General features: G+C 35.0%; 1 non-coding gene across 1 annotated transcript; it reads right to left on the bottom strand.

Annotated features, from left to right (window-relative positions):
* Nucleotides 1-912: 912 nt before the first annotated feature.
* On the bottom strand, nucleotides 913-986 carry TRNAR-CCG (transfer RNA arginine (anticodon CCG)). The gene has a single exon. It is a non-coding gene; the product is annotated as a tRNA-Arg (tRNA).
* Nucleotides 987-22348: the final 21362 nt, after the last annotated feature.

Here is a 22348-nt window from a genome sequence, read left to right as displayed (position 1 = left end):
TAGCCATTTGCATTAAACTAAAACTTCCTTCTTGCATACGTGCTCCTCCGGAAGCAACACACCATAATTAATGGAAGAGATTCCACGGTAGCGCGCTTGATCAGACGGGTTATTTTCTCACCTACTACAGAGCCCATACTACCTCCCATGAACTGAAAATCCATAACTCCGAGTGCGATAGTAAGACCATTTAATTGACCTATGCCTGTTTGAATAGCATCAGTTAAACCTGTCTCTATTTGATAGAAAGTGATATGATCCTTATAAGATTCATCCTCAGAATTAAGATTATCAGAATGAGAAGGTTCATTCTCAAAATAAAATTGAAGAACATCTAGAGTGTACATGTCTTCATCCATAGGACGCCAAGTGTCACAATCAATTGGAAGTTCTATTCTATCTGAACTATTCATTTGCAGATAATATCCACATTCATTACAAACACTTTGATTCTCTCTCAAGAATCTGAGATATAGTAAGTTCTCGCAATTATCGCATTGAGCCCATAACTTCTTAATTTTAGCGTAATCAATACTTTTATTCTTGTTTTTCTCCGTCTCATTGGCATCCTTACTATCCCTTTCGACAGAATTTTTTAGTAATGCAGTTATTTTACGCTTGTCTTCGAACCACTCCTTTATAGACATAGAGTTTTCCTTCCATATAAAGGTGAAAATTGTTACTTTTCCTATCTTATTTTGTATGAAGAGAAGTCGTATAAGTATAAATACAATGATGAAAATTATTAATCAATAGTGGAATGAATCATTGAGAAATCATTTCCATTCATTATTGATTAGGAATCTGAAGTATTGATCCGGGATTATGATAGAATACTTTATTCTATTATAAAGAAAGATTCTCTCCTATACCGCGATGGAAAGGAATTTTCATTTAAAATACAACATCTTTTGGGCTAGAAGGGATTTGAACCCTTGACTTCACGGTCCGGAACCATGAGCTCTGATCCACTGAGCTACCAACCCTATCGAATGATCTATAAGATCATTGTAAAGGATGAATAGGATTCGTTATTGAATGCTTGACCCAATTTTTTTTTCATAAATAACTCTGTTTGAGATATTTAACCTTGGAAATATCTATATATCAATATCTACATAGATATTGGTATATAGATATTAATATATGGAAATTCCATATATTGATATCTGAAATTCCATATCTCCGCTCACGATTTGGACTAATATTTTGGGTAGTAGTAAAAGATTGGGCCGAGTCCGATTGGTAGAACGAAAGTCACTGGATTATAAGCGATCAATCACATCAAATTCAAATTTGATCTCCTTCCATACTTCACAAGTAGCAGCTAGTTCAGGACTCCATTTACAAGCTTCACGGATCACTTCATTACCTTCACGAGCAAGATCACGTCCTTCATTACGAGCTTGTACACAAGCTTCTAGAGCAACCCGATTAGCTACTGCACCAGGTGCATTTCCCCAAGGATGTCCCAAAGTTCCCCCACCAAACTGTAGTACGAAATCATCCCCAAAGATCTCGGTCAGAGCAGGCATATGCCAAACGTGAATACCTCCTGAAGCTACGGGCATAACACCTGGCATAGATACCCAATCTTGAGTGAATTAAATACCACGACTTCGATCTTTTTCGATAAAATCATCACGCAGTAGATCAACAAACCCTAAAATTACGTCTCGTTCCCCTTCAAGTTTACCTACTACAGTATCGGTGTGAATATGATCTCCACCGGACATACGCAATGCTTTAGCCAGTACCCGGAAATGCATACCATGATTTCTTTGTCTGTCAATAACTGCATGCATCGCGCGGTGAATGTGAAGAAGTAGGTCGTTGTCTCGGCAATAATGAGCCAAAGAAGTATTTGCGGTAAAACCTCCCGTCAGGTAGTCATGCATAACGATAGGAACTCCCAATTCTCTTGCAAATAGTACCCTTTTCATCATTTCTTCACATGTACCTGCAGTAGCATTCAAATAATGTCCCTTAATTTCACCCGTCTCAAATACATATAATCTCAAAATAATGATTCGTATACACCAGACTCGAAGTATAGGTTAGCTCTAGCCACTGGATTGTAGGTTATGTTTATCAAAATGCTGATTACCTTTATAATCTAGATTTTTAAAATTACAAGTGGATAATTTTCTAATTTTAAAAATATTATTTTAATCATCCGAATTCCATAAATGATATGATTTATCCTAATACCCGAAAAATAACACAACCCTTTGGTTACTATTTCATGTTGGACGTGAACTGAGTTATTGTAGATACAACACTATAAATTCAGTAAGTAATTCAAACACGACATAAATTTTAGTTAAATATTTCAGATTTCCACCAAAAACATGAGAATTGTGACACTCTTAGCATATATCTATAGTTATATTTTATCACAAGTTTGATGGATCATATTTATAATTAGCTAATCCAGTTGGATGTCACAATTTTCATGACAGCATCTGTTTAGATTAGACAGGATTGTTTTATCGTCGATCAGTGGCATTAATATTCAATGTACCATCATACAACACATTATAGTAATAATAAATTTTGCAATAAATAAAAAAATAAATCGTAAAGTTGTATTTGAAAATTATTTTAGAGATTTGATTAAAGTATGATCTGAAAATGGAGCACTTAAGGCTTTTTGTCTAACTTACAAGAACCTCTCCCACTTCCAAAGCTTTAAATTTTCCCAAGTTTTATTGATTAACCTATGTGGAAATAATAAATGCTTGAAAATATAGGTGTATGCTTGTATTTGTTTTAAATAATAAGTCTTTTTGCTTTTAGGATAACTTCAATAACAATCGCATTTTGCAAAAAAATCCATATGATACATGAAAATCCTTATGATGAGGTCCGATCCAATGTAAATGCGAAACAAAACCTTGTCATAAGATAAACTATAAATGAAACATATCGCATTGCGCACATCCTTTGGCTAAAAGATGGACTTAATGTTTGCTTTAGTATTCCCCGATGCGATAACACAATCGGAAAGCGCATATCGCAAATTTCTTAAGGAAACATTCCATGGGGTCATACAACTCCGCCGATGCGACAAGGCAATCGCAATCGCGCATCGGTAAGGTCTCGAAACACATAACGAATGCCCATTTGAGATCCGTCGATGTGATTTCATCATCATAAATAAAGGCGCGCTTTTCAATAAAGTGGAAATAGTACGGTTAAACGAATGCTTGCGGGTTTTAAGAGCATAAATCATTAGTAAATGAGAAATAAACGATTTATTGATTTCTTAAAGATTATCCTGCCTCCCTATGACAACTCACTCTTTATCGCAATCGGAGCTATACGAAGGAAATAGCTAAAGCATAAAGTTGGGCCTATTGATCTGCGATATGTGATTATTGCTAATCACTGATCGAGAAACTCACGATATTTAATTTAAAGAACCATTATGAATATGTGCGATGCGACATATCGTTATGGCATCTAATCGTCATGATTGGTAGTTTTCGAAATAATTAATAAAGAAGTTATGGTTGAACCTTTCAAGGATTTCATCCGTGGTAACATAATATATCAAATTCATATCACTTATTGCGCTTAATTGCTGTTAATCTTGTGTATTGTGCATTATCTTGGAACAGATCTTCTCCTCTGTTACGATCATCTGTTTCATTTGTAGAGTAAGTTTGAATTCATCAATTCGGCAGAAATGTTGAAGGAATCAAAGAAAGTAAAGATTCCAGTCTTAACCAAAGAGGAACTAGTAAAGAAGGTCTTGATACGTGATACTACCTGCGCCGTCCTGGGAAAAGCTTCATGGGAAAGCATATACAATTTATTGGAAGCTGAAGATCCAAAATTAATTGAAGAAGAAAAGGGAACAGTTGATTCCACTGACAAATCAGAGAATACTCTCAAGGATTTGGCTTGCTCTTTTCTCCACAGAATAACTGCTCGCCCCAGAATATTACCCTATAATGACTTAGTTAGATGGGTAATCGAGAGCATCAACATAATAGACAAAGCATTTTTTACGGCTGATGGAAGGATGTTCGGGTCGTTCAGAGCAGAAGATATAAAAAAGATGTACCATTTGGTGGAACCAGAGAAGCATTACAACAAGGCATTTATCGAATCCTTTGCCAAACAAAATGACGTGGAATCGGATCCTATCAGGCACTGGAGGCATTACCCAAACAAACACAAGAATGGATCATCGAGTATGTATTTCGTTGACTCCTTAGCATCTCCTTACTGCTATGTTGGTGCTATGATATGTAGACTCTTTGGAGTCTCTAATTCTGGTAGGTTTTCAATTGAAATGGTTTCTTTAATGGAGGCAACGGTTAACTCGTATATCATGGATTAGGCAACCATTTTGTCTGATAAAATGGCCGACCATGTCCTTGATTATAGAAGAAACAAGTTCGTGACTACTCGGGTAATACCCCCATTTTATATGAGTGCCTACATTATGGACACTATCTGTTTCAATTCTGATTACCCCATTCTAGGTTGGAAATGGACTCCACAAGAACTAACCCCCATTCACATCTATCATAAGGAATTGTGGAAAACCAATTATAAAAACCATCTTTATAGAATCTGTCATGGTTTTGTCTTCTTATTCATTATGCTATATTTAATAAACCCGATCCTCGGTTATCAGATGAAGCCAGTGTCAACTTAACATCAATTGGTAATTGGTTTGGTGAAGAAAATTTCACCTACTTTAGACTTTTTGGAAGCACTGCTACTCCACATGTTCTCCCCTTATAAATTCCCGATAAACTATTTGCCAGGGAAATAGCCTATCAAATCACAGAAGTAGGGATGTCCAGAAACCTAAAGGACTCCAAAAAGCAAATGTGGCCTTCATTCCCCCTCCCATGTGGTACTTTCACACTGCAAGACTTCAAACATGCAGAGAAAGAAGTAGAGAAAATAAAAGCGCTAAAATCAGCAATCATTCCAAAGAGGAAATATGATCGAAAAGCAATAGCCTATAACTTCACCTCTCATGTCAAAATGGCCAAGTCTTGAACATGAGGAAGTGATTATGATGATTTGTTCACCTCATCTGAGTTATTTTCTCAATTAAAACAACTTGCGAAAATCAAATTGGGAGCAGAGGGAGTAGAAGCATTTCTAAAGTTTAGAATAAGGAGGTTGCAAACTCTATGGATGGACTTATTAAATACCACCCCTATGCTGCAACACGAAGCCCAAAGTGAAGGAAAAACTACCCAGAAGATTCTTGAAAAGCAGAAGAGCCCTGAAAGGTAGAGGACAAAGCAAGGAACTAGTGAGCTCCTTGATATTGATATAAATATTGATCGAAATTTAATCAAGCAATGGGAGCAATTTGATATACTCATAAAAAACCCAAAGGACTCCCAAAACCTCACTACACCAAAACCGCTCACAGGACAACAATTTGAGGTTATTAGTGTTCTGATTGAAGGGACAAGAGGCCTACCCAGGATGTAGCAGGATATAGAAATCATTCCCGAAAATCCCACAGAAGGGATTGTACTAAAAATAGAAGAAATACCACCCATAGTCCAAAGCACAGGGTTGTAGTTAAAAGATAGAGGAAAAAGAGGAAAACCGATCAATGACCTCTTTTAAATCCTAAGGATGAAATGATGAATGTGGTATGGAAGTCAGAAGTTAATCCTTATGAGGATTTAACTAAATTATCTCAGTATGCAGGGGTTTATACAGCAACAACAATGGACAAAGCCTCAGAGGTCAGTCAATTAATCAGGGATAAAGATCAAAGGATCACTCAGCTTGAGATGAAATCGGCAGAAGAAAAACAAAAGATTAATCAACTAGAACAACAGCTAGTAGAACAAAGGCAACAAAATGAGCAACTTAAAGAGCAGTTGAATCTGGAGAAATAGAAAATTGATAAGCAGGCTCTCCAGAAACAACAGAAGTTGTCTAAAGAACTAAGCAGCCTTCAGATAGCGATTGAGCAAGAAAAGAAGGCCGAGGATGATCAAATTGCACAACTACAATTACAGATAGAAAAATACAAGGATTATCCACAGGTTACTGAATTCAAAAAAGAAGCCTTGGAGATAACTAAAGCCTTGTCTCGGCAATTGAACATCCTTTCCCATAATATATCATTGGCCAACCCCTTGTGCAACATCTCTGCATCATTGATTGAGAACGCAGTTGACAGAAGATTGGAATTGGAGAAAGCAGATGAAAAAATAACAAACTTTCTCTCTTGGCAAAATTCAGAGGAAGGAATGGCTGCAAATCTGCCAAAAATACAAGAATCACACAACGAAATCCTATTTTCGGAATGGAAATCTCAGCTAATGAAAGCCAAAAGAGCAACTTCTAGAGCCAGAGCTACAATGAATGGTGTAATCGAATTAGTAAATAACAATTTACGTATGTCTAATTTGATTTCTGATTGCTCTCCAGGAAACTTCCAAAATCAAAGGCACTGGAACATCATTGGAGACAGGAGCTGGCAAGCAAAGAAACATAGATCGGAGAAGTTCAAAACTTGACATGGGATGCATTCTGGTTTTTTCTAGTCAAGCCTCATAGCTAGCAGATGGCCATGAAATGCCTGTCTGATGCGGTCAACTGCATGGTTCCTGAACTCTCCGATGCCACCTATACATCCCAGCTATATTCTAGGATGAGTCAACCTCTAGAAATCCATCCAATGCTAGCAATCTGTGAGTTGAAAGCACAAGAGAAGAATCTGATTCAATGAATTAGTTTGACTGTCATCACATTGCTAATTTTATACCAAATCCCAGATTTTCATGTCACAGTTTGAGCAGCTTATAATGAATTTTGTTGATAGTAGTTTGTATTTTTATTTTTTAAGACCCTTTCATGTATTTAGAAAGGGTCCTCTATTTGTATAAAATTTTGACTTGGGAAGTTGCACTATTGTACTTTAATTTTTTTTTATTTATTTATTTATTTATTTATTTATTTATTTTTTTTTTTATCAAAAAGTGCAGCAAGGTTTCACATTTTTATCGAGAAGTTTTTTCAAGACTTGCAATTTTGCATCTTCTGGAGGTTTTCTCAAATGCCAAAGTGGAATCGAAGTGTTGTTCACACCGGAAGGATTCAAATGCATCTGGTACCTCTGTCACTGTTTTTGTCTTATTTCCTTATGTGAATGAACAATTCTTTAAAAATTGCTATTGTTGATATATGTATTTTTTCTCAAATAATTCTTTATCATATCATTTCTGAAGATTCAGAATTGTTATATTTCAAAGGATATATGTCAGCGATATATATATTTTGATGAATGTGATAATGTTTTTATAATTACTTTGTTTAATTTCTTAAACAAAGTAACCATTATATGAATGCATCTTTCTATTTGATAAGTAAGCCATCTATATGATTATTTGTCTTTTAGGAATAATCAAAGATCACATTGTTTATAAATTACCCGGCTTAGATAAGAATATTTATATATTTTTGAGTTGTAGGATAAAGACATTGTCATAGATCCATTCCACATGCTTCAAATTTGCGAAGCGAATCTCATGTTCTTGAAAATGAAGTAAATGTTACTCTGTTGTTTAAGATGCTTGTGGCAATATTAATATTTCCTATAGAAGAGTCAGAATAGATTAGTTCGATTGTGATCTAAACCAAAACCAATATAAGAACCACATTGCAAATGAAGAAGCTTTTTCAAGACTTGCACTTTTGCATCTTTTGGAGGTTTTCTCAAATAGGAAAGTGGAATCGAAGTGTTGTTCACATCAGAAGGATTCAAATGCATTTGGTACTTCTATCACTATTTTTGTCTTATTTCCTTATGTGAATGAACACTTCTTTAAAGATGCATCTTTCTATTTGATAAGTAAGCCATCTATATGATTATTTGTCTTTTAGGAATAATCAAAGATCACATTGTTTATAAATTACTCGGCTTAGATAAGAATATTTATATCATTGAAACCACAAAAAGAACATTGAGTCTTAAGATATATTTTGTTTTTGTCTACATCAAATAATCCACTACAAAATTGAAGTTCAAAACTATAAAGAAGGCCACACTGTTATTAGTTGTATTTCATAGTGATATGGACTTCAATCGCTCCTCTTCCTTCTTTCTAATTGTAACATATGCGTTATCTTTCATCTTGGCATAACGTTGGAAAGAAAAAGGTGGTGCAATGCGTAAACCATCTATTGATTTCACTCTTGATATGGCTATGAAGGTAAAGCCTTGCTGCTCTTTATTCTCGATATCAACTGACGCTCGTTCTAAAGCCAATCCCTGTGACTTGTGGATCGTAAGAACCCATGCCATCTTCAAAGGAATTTGTTTTTCAATTTCCTCTTATCACTGGGGTGATAGGGACAATGTGTTGGATTGCTTGCATCAAATGGAACACCAACATACTTATCAAAACAATAGTTGTGAACATTGGAAGTCAAGGTGGCTTAGAGGTAGGCAGATAGAATATATCCTTAACAAAACCAAGTGCACCATTCACCAAGCCAGCTTCAACCCATAAATTACATGTCAACATAACACGCTGACCATGACACAACAAAACTTCACGGTCCAATTGATCATCATCAACACTACCGATTTATGAACGCCTTGAATATTTGGCAACACATTGTGCAATTGGAGAATTTAATGATTTTAACATATGCCTATTATGCAAGGACACAAAATTATTTGTTGGAAACATGTGAGCTGCTACATTAAATAAATATCTTTCTGTAGGATGCAACCTCATATTAGCCCGAGACATAAGAAAGTCCCAATCTCCAAGAACAGGTTCTACGTTTCTTATGTTATTGAGGACTCTACAATAACAAGATTGTTTCTCATTATTCCCTTGTTGGAAAAAGATTGTGTCAAGAGTGAAAACAATGTTGAATTTGTTCCACAAGAATTTCCCTGGTGTATTACCTGCATACAAAGGCTTATCTCTAACAAGAGGCAATTGGCCAAGGTTACCCACAAGGATGATGGATCTCCCACCAAAAGGACAATTCTTTTTCTCTAGAAATGCTTCTCATAACCGAGCATCTATTTGCATAAACACCTTGATCCCAGAAAGCTCATTTCATCAATAAATATATATCTAACATGTCACATTTCTTCTTGGAATACTACAAGTGATTGTCCTTGTAGTGGCTGCATATCTTTAATCAAGATTTTTAGAGCCGAGTGTATTGTTTTTGCATGTATATTAAAAGCAACTATTCCTATTAGCGCAAGAACAAGCAAAGGGCTTCTTCCATCACTTGACGAATTAGAAAGAGCTTCAAAAATACAATGGATAAGGAAAGACTTCGCAGTGCCCTAAATAATCATAAGAAGAGCTTCACGAATTTCATATTCAGCAAAGTGCCTTAACACAATCTCAAAATCAAGTCGTTTTTTTTCCGACAAAGAATCTGGAGATGCAAATGTTCTGTTTGAAAGGTCAACAATATCACCTGTTGATTTTGCATTCCTTATAAAATTAGTAGCTTCCTCTGCAACATCATCAGAAATAGTTGTACTTTCCCAGTCAAAGGATATATCAAAGTCCCTTCGACCAAGGGTGTGAAGATCAGAAACATTCACATCGTTTGGTGGAACCAAACGAGAGAAAATCTGCCATTCTTGAAAATCATCTTCAACATTCATTTCGTGGTTAGAAAAATCACCATGTTCTTCATCTTCAATATTGTCTATAGTTGATGGGTGTCGATCAACATGCCATGCTCGATATCGAAAATTCCTCCAACTTTCAATAATAACTTCAGCTGTAAGGCCAATTTTTGCAGAAATGTCATGAAATGGCTTGTACAATAACAATTTTGACCAGCAAAAGGTTTCAAATTCCTCTGAAGCCTCACCGGGAATAGAATAAAACCATGGAAAAACCTAAACAATAGCATGAACATCTCTAAGCTTCCATGGATCTTGTTTACATTTGTTATCAAATGTCCAAGATCTTGTTATTTCTATAAAAAATAAATGTTCAAGGAAAAAGGTCTCTTCTAATAATGTTGAATGAAAGTATTCTCAGATGAACATTGCAAACCATCCCTTGATATTTTCCTAAAAACCTTTCTTCCAACATTTAAGGAAATAAATTTCTGACTACAAACAACAAGAGATAGCTTAAGCAACATATGGCATGTTTCTTGTGCTCCAATGTCACAGTCAACAATCGTTTCTGCAAGAAACTTTCTATATGCACATAAAGCACGATCCTCAGGGCCAATAGAATTTGAAATTCTAGTTAACATATGATGATAACTTTCAGACCTTTTTTATGCTTTCGATGCATACTTAGCAATGTATTTCAACATAGCATAACGAGAAAGCACTAGCTGGCAATCAACATTTGCACGCCACATTGTTAGAAGGTCAATGTTATGTACATTAAGCCTATCATCATTTCTTGCTGGCTCATATTTTTTTCTTCCTTGATCATCTATGAACAATCTTGATTCACCAGAAAGATCCCATGGAGCATTGTACCGACATGTTAGAATAGCGCCCTTTTTGCGCAAACAAGAATCCATAGTACACTTTGTGTGCCTTTGGACACGGTTTAACAATTCTTCGTAATCATTATGAGGATTACAAGAGAAAATCTGACCAGTATTCAACAGGCAAGGGTCATCATTGAGGCTTCGTGGAACCATTATGTTGCAACGATGTATGTCACGCGGATTCCATGCAGTTACATATTTGTCGAAGAACATCTTTGCAAGTTGTACATCAGAACTATTTGACCAATCAAGTATTTCCATGTCAGGAGCACCTTCTAACCATAGGAAACCATGGATATGTGTTGAACCTCTGTGTTGCCACTCATATCTGAAATAAATGAACATATAGTTACTACAAACAATATAAATAGAATCACAATAAAAGTTGAAAAAGTATAGAAAAAATTCAACACAAACCTGTACCAAAAGTCTTTAGCTTTAAGATATTTTTGGATAACTTTGTCACGAAAAATATTGAATTTGTGGTGCATAAATGCCGCAACAATATGAGGGTACTGTATAACATTCTCAATTTTCATACGATGCTCATTTGAAGAATGAGAATGTGAATGTATGGGAATGAGGTTATGCAACTCTGGCCACTTTGTGTCAGCTGCACTCAAAGTAAAAAATAAATATGGACATCCTAATTGAGTAATCATGTCCATCAATTTAGATTGACACATAGTCCAGTATGCCCTTGTACCTCTCAGAGAAGAACCAAACCGCATAAGATGCTTAGCCATCTTATTATCTGGTAAATTAGATAGTTGGTGACGTAACTCCTTGACTGTCATAGGTGAGTTATCATGTAAATGTTTCTTTGCAAAAAATGCAGTAGTTTCTTGGCTCTGATGCCACATTATCATGTTCAATACGTAATATCGAAACCGAGGATGGCTTCCAAATCTCTGATCATAGTACCTAAGAAGATGCAATGCATACTCATGAACTTCAACACTACAAATACGTGGTTGCAACCAATCAGCATCACCAGTGGGGAACAATGTTGGGAATGCCATATCGAACAACCCCTCTGTATTATATTCATTCACTGGAGAGGTTCCAATAGTGGGCCAATCCATGTCTTGAACATGTGAAGAATGAACATTATCAAGAAATGCTCTAATTTCTTCCACTTCTCTGCATTCATTTGGTAGGCGAGAAATAAAGGAATAAGGATGAGAGGGCAAATGCTCAACATGAAACTCTTCATTATTACTTTCATTGATCTCAGATTCTTCAATATGACAATCAACAAATTTAAGCTTGGAGGAGACATCTGTTGATCCTTTGGGCAGAGCATTCACTGAATCATAATCAATTACAACATCTCGATAGTATTGATCACGCTAGATTTTGAAAAGCAATGCATCCATCACTCGAGATCTTTTGACATAACATTCATAATATTTAGACTCAGCGCCATGTCTCCTCACAATTAGAAAGTCAATATCTTCAACACGTTGGGGAAGCCTTCGTACAATTGTAGAAATATCTTGAGGAAAGCTAATTGTATGACCACTATATTTATATTTCCCACCTCGAGCATGTGTCACTTGCAAAATTGGATTCACACGTGCTATTAGCATTTCTTCAACTTGAGTAAGAACTCTTAAAATATGAGGTTGCTCACCAGGATCGTGTTATTATACCGAGAAAAACGATGGGCTCCTCTTTCACTCATACATCGTCTACAAACAGGGCCTTCAGAATGTCTCACAACAAGAATTCTGGGATATGATTCTTGGCAAATGTGGCAATCTGGACAACTGACAATCTATCTATCTTTGCTTGAAACCTTTTATGCACTGCAATCATGTTTTCATCAAAATGAATATGATCTCTACTAGCCGAACCACGTTGAAAACCATTTCGATGAGTAAAAACTCTTCCATTTACTTCATCTTCAAGAACATGAGATTCCCTTCGCAAATTTGAAGCACGTGGAATGCATCTATGAGAATATGTTTCCAAATTTATGGTGTGCATTTCACGAATTTGAGAGGATGTAAAGGTCTCTTTGTCATAAAAGACTTTAAAATTTAATTTGCAACTAATTATAAATGAACAAAATGAAAAAGAACCAAATGCATTGAAAATTTACATTTATGTCTCAACATGGATGAGGGTTATGAGATGGTTGCTCCTGGATTCTAAGAACGGTGGACGAAACATTTTTGCATGTAGTTTATTTGCCTCTATTCAAATGAGCTGTTTCCTGTTTCTCCATGAAATGTTACAAAACACAATTTCAAGGCAACTGTAAATGAGAAAATGAGAAAAATATCAAATCCACTCAACATTTACATTTGTCTGGTGATGTGGATGAACGCTATGAGATATTTCCTCTTCACTTTTAACACCAGTAGATGTAACATCTACTAAGTTAATTTCTATGCCTCTATTGGAATGACTTCTGTCCTGTTCAAAGAAAATAAAAGACGCCATAAAATCCAATGTCCAAGCAATTAAAAATTTGAAAAATGAAAAGAAAATCAAAAGCACTAAACTTTTACATTAGTCTAGAATGTAGTTGAACAACCACTATTACAGCGAAAACCAAAATATAATTGTGTTATGTCCATTGTGCCACGTGAAATGCTACCAGGGATGACTGATTCTCTTGGTGGGACCACATTACTTTGAGAAGCAGGATTTGAAGGTCTTTTGTTTCGAGCAGCTGAATCCAAATTATCAAACAAATGGCCAAGTAAACTATCATTCAAATCATCACACAAAATGTCATCGTTACCTCGACCATGGCTTATTTGCAACCTTTGGCCATCGAAACATGCAATTGGACACACGGAAGGGTTGGGGTGGAGATTTGCATGCATAACATCGATATGGCATTCTTCTCGATTGCAAGATGTTTCCCCAATGTTATGAACATTTTTAGAAGAGCATCGAACAACAAGACTATGCTGAGGAGGAGCATATCCTGATAATGAACTATCAACAGGAAATGTTCTTTCCATTATATCGTCCATACTACGATACTTACAAGGAACTATAGAATCATTTTGAAGAGTGGCTTCACTCGTTTTTCTCTTATATGCAGCTCTCCTATGCTCATTTATCACACCCTTATTTTGTTGATACCAACTTTCATTAGACCTCTCACGTGATTGTGATGACAAAGTTCTTTTTATTGCACACATGCTTGTGCCTTCAGATGACATGTCTACAATGAATAGTAATTATTCATTATGAAATCATAAACATGGAACATAAAAAGTGTATATCTTATTTTTTTTCCAACCATATAAAATTATGAAAATGTACAAGGATTTTTCCAAATGCCTAAGAACAAAAACAAAAAATTTAAAAATGGCAAAAAAAACAAATGAATTCTTCCAAATGGCTCAAACAAAAAAAGAAGTCTAAATTTCCATGTATCATATTATAATCAAAATGGAACCCATACTATTGCGACACAAGAATCTAAAAATTTGGAACTATATGTACTATCAAAATATAAATGTAAATATTAAAATGAACATAAACATATAAAACTGTTTGAGAATCAATGACAAAAACCATTACAAATATAATGTATAACATAAATAATAGAAATTATAATTATACAAACAAAGAAAAAAGCATAACATCGAGAAACATCTTCATGTAAATAAGAAAACTTTAGTGGAAACAATATTAAATATTTTACATCACAAAGATCAATACAAACATAATTTTAAAGTATTACCATAAAGACACATAGCATGTATAGAGGCAAAAATGGAAATATTTTCCACAACCATAGAGAGTATATAAAATGGAAGTATTTATAAGAACTCCTAAGAATACTAATATCATAAGAATCCATCACCATATCCAATGGTGGAATCTCATCAACAGAATCCATACGAGCAGCAATTTCAAAAACATCTCCATACTCAATCAGATCATTGCAGTCCTCTTGTGTTGGGTACCAAAACCGAGACATCTCCTCATTACTTGAATTATCAATATCTATTGGAAAACAAATGCGAGTTACCATGTCATACAATAGGAAAGGAACTTCACTGCAATTGCATATAAGAACCAGACCATGCACTGTTCGGAACGGAAGATAGCCAAGACATTTGCTATTTATATCTACAGAAATTTCTTCCAACAACTTCCATCTGAAACCCCAATCATCTTCAAAGTAGTCAATTCTTTGTTCAAAACACGATTGACCAAATTGGAAATGATCTAATTCTTCAATTGACCATACAGAAGTGGACCCATCATTGACAAGGCATATCAATTGATTCATGTATATTGCTAACGACATACAACGTATGTCACTGATTGGAAAAAATGAAAAAACCCACTCATTTTTTATTATGTCAAACGAATAGATTGTATACCCGTACCGAGGATACTCTTCATACTCCTTGTCGAGATACAACCAAAACAATTTACTTTTATAAAACACTACATTCTTGGGGGGTGAAGTGCCACCAAATGGAACAATATCTCTTTGCCATACCCTATGAAGACTACTACAAACATAAAATTCAGACTGCATTTTGTCATAGATATGATTTAGAAAAACCCAGTTATATTTTATGCTGCTTATATTTTCCAACAATGAAAAGGACCACGAGTCTCCAATTCATACCGATCCTACGTTTTTAAATGCCTTTGTAAATGGATTCGTTACAAAATAGTTGTGTGTTTGGGAGCATTCTGTTGGTAAGGATAAAACCACCATTGGTCCAACAACACACTCCACTCTGTATCTTGAATCTATCAATCCCAAATGAAATTGATATATGTGGCCATTCCGATTAAGGTATTGGGTAGCAAAACAATGGTCTTCACTATTGAGGAAATGAATGAGAAATCCAAACTGGTTCATGGAGACATTCTTGCAATGTAAAAAGAAAGAAGGGTTCTGCAAAGAATTCTTCCATTTTTTACATATAGTGCCAAACTTTATCACAACCGATAAAGGGAGCCACAACAAGACAAGTTCAAGAACTTCAAATGGAAGAGAACTCCAAATAGCTGGATCCATGATGAAACAGTGAAATCACCTAACAGTAAAAAAAAAAGGCATTTGATATCAACAAAACAATTTAATGTTGAATAAAATTAAAAGTAACATAAATACATAATTTACCACACACAATTTTCCATTTTGTTGAGACTATGTTAACTGAAAACATAGTAAAGGATCATGAATCCACCATGATGATAGACACAATGCAAATAGCCATGGAAGTTGTTGAGACAGTTACTAAGAAGGAAGGACATCTGCTGAAAGATGTTAAGAAGGAAGGAACCTATGCAGACGATTTAACCTTGGGAGAAGGAACACTAACAGAGGAGTGCTTTACAGAGGATGACCAATCTTTTGAAGCTGCCAAAAGTATGGAGAAGTATCTTTTAGAAGATAAAAAACTCTCAAGTAAAGGAGGATGGAGAATGTCTGTTAAATGAGAGAAGCAATGATTTATTGCAGCAGAAAGAATTTGATAATACATTGATATTTGAAACTGTGACAACACAGGAACAAGTTGTTGTGCAAGAAGGAGATGAAGTTCAGTTTGAAGAGCTGATATGTGAAGCAACAATTGAGACTGTTGAACCTTATGATTTCCAAACTAATAATTTGTGTATAAATGTAGGAAACATAAGTAATGATGAAATATTTTTAAAATGTCACAGAGAAATTGCATTGCTTACACTTACTTTGTAATTATGTATTGATTTATATATATGTCCAGAGATTTAATCCCAAATTGAATAAGTGTAAGCATCGAATGGTGCAAGATGAGCGAACTATATCATTCTATATATATGTGTGTGTGTGTGTGCTAGTGAAGTCCAGCAATCACACAAAGAATACATAAAGAGGAGGATCGAGATGGGGTGTTGAAGCCAATAGAAGGACCAATCAAAGCTCAGGAGGAAGAGTGCGCGGCAAAATAATAGCGGGATGAAACCTTCAAAGAAGAGCAAAAATGAAGACTTAGCATAAATTCTAAGTAAAAGGAACAAGCATAGGAGTGAAGATTGATGCTTAGGGAGCATTAGATCTAGAAAGATCAACAGTTGAGATCGAATCGGGAAGGTGAAATATCACATCGGCGGGGTCATTATATAGTTTAACTCCCCCAAGCGGAAAACCCAATTACACTAAGAAACGTTGAAAAACACAGTCGAAACCAAGTGCCGGACTTGAAATATTATAGGGAATGGTTTATATCCCTATGGGGTCCGTAAAGATATCAGATCGGCGTATGGAAGTGGAAGGAGTCTGGCATTGAGGTTGAGCGATATGCGATTACGTGAGTTAATCTGCACCATCGGATCGCAGATCGAATCGGGAAGGCGAAATATCGCATTGGCGGGCTCATTATACAGTTTAACTCCCGCAAGTGGAAAACCCAACTACAAAAAAAACGACGAAAAACACAGTAAGAATCAACTGTCGGACTTGAAATATTATAGGGAATGGTTTATATCCCTATTGGGTCTGTAAAGATATCGGATCGGCGTATGGAAGCGGAAGGAGTATGGCATTGAGCTTGAGCGATATGCGATCGCGCGACTTAATCTCAAGCGTCGGATTGCGGATTGGATCGACGGTCAAGATCTGATCGCAAATCACAATCGGAGGAAGCGCAGATCGGAGTGCACAATGGAAAGGCTTGGAGACCCGGAATCGATGGGCATATAGTGGCGAATCTATAAAATTTGAGATCCGCTATATATATGATTCCAGAGTGGCTTTCTTGTGTAATCCATATATTTCCGTTAAAGTGGTTTAATGCTAAAACATATGTTTCCGCTCCGATATCGCATATCGGAGCGGAAGGGGCGATGAAGATACATATATATACATATGACCATGGAAGGACCGATGGCCGATTGCGATGAGGTCAAACCTCGGGAAATGTGACAAGGCTATACGGAAGGGCGGAAAGGTATGTTTATGCGGGCATTTTCCTTTGTAAATGGTTTATAAGGAAATATGCGCCGATAAGAGATTTATATGTTAAAAACATATGTAACCAAAGGTTTTGTAAGGGGATATCCCTATCGGGTCCGTAAAGATATCAGATCGGCATATGGAAGCGGAAGGAGTATGGCATTGAGCTTGAGCGATATGTGATCGCACGACTTAATCTCAAGCGTCGGATCGTAGATCGGATCGACGGTCAAGATCTGATCTCAAATCGCAATCGGAGGAAGCGTAGATCGGAGTGCGTAATGGAAAGGCTTGGAGACCTGGAACCGATGGGCGTATAGTGACGAATCTATAAAATTTGAGATCTACTATATATATGATTCGGAGCGGGTTTCCTGTGTAATCCATATATTTCCGTTAAAGTGGTTTAATGTTAAAACATACATTAACGCTCCAATATCGGATATCGGAACGGAAGGGGCAATGAAGATATATATATATATATATATATATATATATATATATATATATATAGATATATATAGATATATATATATGACCGTGGAAGGACTGATGGCTGATTGCGATGAGGTTAAACCTTGGGAAATGTGACAAGGCTATCATTTGAATTAAAGTGGAAAAATATCGCAGAAAGAAAAATTGTACATACCTGTAAGATCAATTTCTGAATGCCTTTGAAACCTGAAAAAATAGTAAGGAATAATTGAATCACACACGAACTACACCAAATTATCAAAGACAGCCGTGAGAGCATGGAAACAATTAAAAACACAATCACTAAGAAAGCGTTTCTCCAATGCTGAAACCTGAAAAAAATAGTAGGGAATAATTCAATCAGACAGGAACTACACCAAATTATCAGAGACAGCCGCGAGAGCTTGGAAACAATTAAAAACGCAATGAGATTTGCCACCTTTTTTACCAGATAGAAGCCGAGAGAAGCCAACATTCCAGTTATCCTTCAACAATTCCAACAACCTTAAGTGCTAACAAAGAAATGCATGCATCCACGGAGCATTTGACAATCACTGAGAAAGCGTTTCTCCAATGCTGAAACCTGAAAAAATAGTAGGGAATAATTCAATCAAACACGAACTACACCAAATTATCAGAGACAGTTGCGAGAGCTTGGAAACAATTAAAAACGCAATGAGATTTGTCACCTTTTTTACCAGATAGAAGCTGAGAGAAGCCAGCATTCCAATTATCCTTCAACAATTCCAACAAACCATAAGTGCTAACAAAGAAATGCATGCATCCACACAGTGTTTGATTATAATATATCGAATGGGCCATACTAAGAGCTTCAAACTTTTGTAATGTAACTAAAAACTCAAAACCCCTGGTGGAGGAGAATACGAATAGGCAAAATGTTTCATATTTTGACTGTACTTAACTGAATTAAAGAAATGTTTCATCGATCAATGCCTACATACCTCATTGTCGTGGTTATTGATGATTGTCAGGCACAAATGCTTCAACTGTCATTCTAATGCATGAAACGTGTCATTATTACTCGAATTTATGCCTACATACCTCATTGTCATGGTTATGGATGATTTTCGAGCATAAATCCTTGAACCGTCATTGTAATGGATCAAAACGTGTCATTATGCTTCAACCATGCATATGTTTCAGAATGCAAAGAGACCACTTTCAAAGGCACTGTGAAAGACGGGTGTTCGACACTAATTTTTTTATTTCATTTTTTCTTAATCCTACATACGTGGTTATCAACAAGAGGCACAATAAATTTTTAATCATGCTTTGTAAAAAATTAATTTAAGTATGGTCTAAGTATGTGTTCTAGACATGCAAGAAAGTTATTGTAGCGAATTTCATTCATTGATTTAGTGACGACTACAAGAATATACTGGCATCTTTCAATTCAGGCCATCCGATCAAAAAGATTAATTAAGAAAATAATTAACTCGCCAATTCTGATAGAAAAACGCCTATCGACATAATAAAAGAAAAGAGAGGGAGAGCTCCACATGTCTGAGCATAGCTTGCCCGACAGAAAAGCCGCTGACAAAAAAGCAAATTGAATGATGGTCAAACTAGAATAGACTGTGCCACATCATCTTTTCTCGCTTTTCTTATACGTTTTCTTTTTTAAGAAAACGGTCGTGTTTTATGAATTTCATCTTTAAATAATGATTTATTTATTTACAGAGTGGATGTGATTAAGCAAAATAAATTCCAATCTTTAATGATAATTAATGATTGATTTATTTAATGGTAATTAGACATGGTTACTAATTATCTCCGAGGAAGAAGGTTCCAAGATCCCAATTTAATTTCAATAAGATTAAATAGCTTGTTGCTATGTAGTGGTGTTATTCGCTTCCAGTGGTATTCTATTCGTTACCTTCTAAAGCTTCAAAACCTCCTTTCTATTAGAGTTATGATTGGTGGTCATAATACATGCAAATTATATTAAATTTTCATTAAATTTATGTTATTTAATTATCTTAATTTTTTAATCAATCCACGGTTACTTAATTATCTTTTTCCATAATTTAAATGTATGCCTTTGTACGGAAGAGGGCCTAATATTTTTTAGTTGAGAATTTGAGACAAATTTTTGTTAGCTCTTTTCACGAGGGTTAGTTTTAGTAGATATGTTTTAAGGATAATTTAATATTTTATATATATATATATATATATATATATAATTAAAAGTTTGGTTTTGGTAGTTTGAGTAGTTGGAAGTATGGTTTGTTTTTCTATCTACTTTATTTCTAAGAGACATATAAGTTTTTACCATACTCTCTTACCCACATTAACATGAGTCTTACCCACATTAACATACTATCAAAATACATTAAATCCATACAATACTTTAAATCAATCATGTCTATATTATAATCCATGCTTGAAAGCTAACATTAAAATACTAATACCATTAAACTATATCAAAATCAATATTCAAAAAATAACATTAAAATATATTGAATCCATAATCAAACACTAAACTTTACATATATTTTAAAAGTTTACAAACTACAACCTGTTTAGACAATATAACAAAATATATAATACCCACATGGATTCACTCAATGAATCTCTAACATATTACATGCATTTGTGACATAGTAAACAATACCCTTAATTTGACTACATATTGGAAAAAACCTCTAAAAATCACATTATTTAACCCCCTACCAATAAGTACCCAATACATTTTCCCAAATTAAAAAACCCCTATTTTCATTAGATATTGTAAGTATCCATTTTTTAATTAACATTTTTTATACCCCTTATATTTTTCATTAACTTTGAACTCATTTTTTATACCTTCCGATATAAAAACCTTTTACCCGATATTATATGCTCAATATAATATGCCATTTTTTGCTCAATATATATATGACAATATGAACTAGTGTGATACGGTATTGCTTCGTCATTGAATCCATCGTGATAATACCTGTCTCATTTCTTGGACAAATCACACGTTCGAGGGATACACTTTGCAAATATGTGTATCCAACACTATCTACAAGCTTCTTTTATACTTTACATGGTTACAAACCATAACAAAAATATTTAAAAGTCATTTAGTTTCCTTCTCAAGTCAATAATTACACGAAACCATTTTCTTTCCCAAACTTATACTGAAATTTAAACCAAATCCATCTAACTATAATTTCCACTTGATAACTATATTTTTCCTTTTTCTAATTATTTTTGCATGATTAAGTATATCAAGCATATGCTTCAAATCTCTCTTTACAATGAATTTACTTTTCTTGTGACTAGAGGGGTAATTTAACTATGTTAGTCCGAAAGTGCTACATCTTGACATTTTTTTAACCTCTCTAATCTTTTCTACGAGGAATCCTCCCCAACATAAATTAGACACATCAATTTCAAGTATATAATAGCCTTTAGTTATAAGGACGGATGATACAAGAAGACTATCAAGTTTAGACTTGATATTTATAATTGCCTCTATCATTTTGGAAGTCCAATCTACTAGGTTTTTTTTCATTATTTGTTATAACATTATTGTATCCTTTAATTCCCTGATATAATTCAGGGAGCCAAAAAATATTTACGGTTGATTTTATTAAAGATGACACTAAGAAAATATTTTAACTTCTACAAAACATGTTGAAGTTAAATTTATCCCTTTCTAACATGCAATCATAAAACTTTACTTTTATACTAGCAATTTGGATTTGAATTTCAAATAAGACTAACCCTTTTTTTTTTCAAAAAGAAAATCACTATATTATATTGAGGCAATATATACAAAATTGTTCTGATGGATCTGTTAAAAGATCGCATGTGAGAAAGACTGATGGGTCAGCATGCAAAAGCATCAAAAGATAAGCATAATACCAAAAGAGATTTCCTTCAAAAACAACAAGATCATAGAGACAAAATTGAAACCCAGAGGGGCTGCTTCAGCGGGTAGGAGAATAGAGAGCAGAGAAAGAAGACAGAACATATTTGGAGGAGATTTTTGAATCCTCAAAATTTTTTAAGTTCCTCCACTTCCAAAGGCACCATATAGTGATGGGAAGGATTGGACGAAGAGCAGCTTCTTGTCTTCCCCACCAGGCAAAAGCTACATCAACAGAGATGAAGTTAAGATGCGGAAAGGAGAAAAACAGTGCTAATTCGTACCAGATTTGTTGGGAGACCGAGCATTTGAAAAACAAATGGAAGTTTGTTTCCTCCTCCATTTTGCAAAAGACGCATCTGCTGGGGCCATGCCAAGACCGCTTCCTTAAGGAGTCCCAAGTCAAATTTTTGTTGAAAAACACCAGCCAAGAGAATAAAGTCACTTTGAGGGGGCAGCCAAGTTTCCACCAAAATACTGGAAAACACTGTCTATTCAATCTGTTTGATTTTGATATGAGGTCCAGATAAATGTCCTTAACATTTGCTTGAGTGGAA

This window comes from Pinus tabuliformis, chromosome 1_1, assembly GCF_031772625.1.
Source record: "Pinus tabuliformis cultivar Carrire ecotype Pingquan chromosome 1_1, CPIR1, whole genome shotgun sequence".
NCBI lineage: Eukaryota > Viridiplantae > Streptophyta > Pinopsida > Pinales > Pinaceae > Pinus > Pinus tabuliformis.
This window is presented reverse-complemented; position numbering and strand designations above follow the sequence as displayed.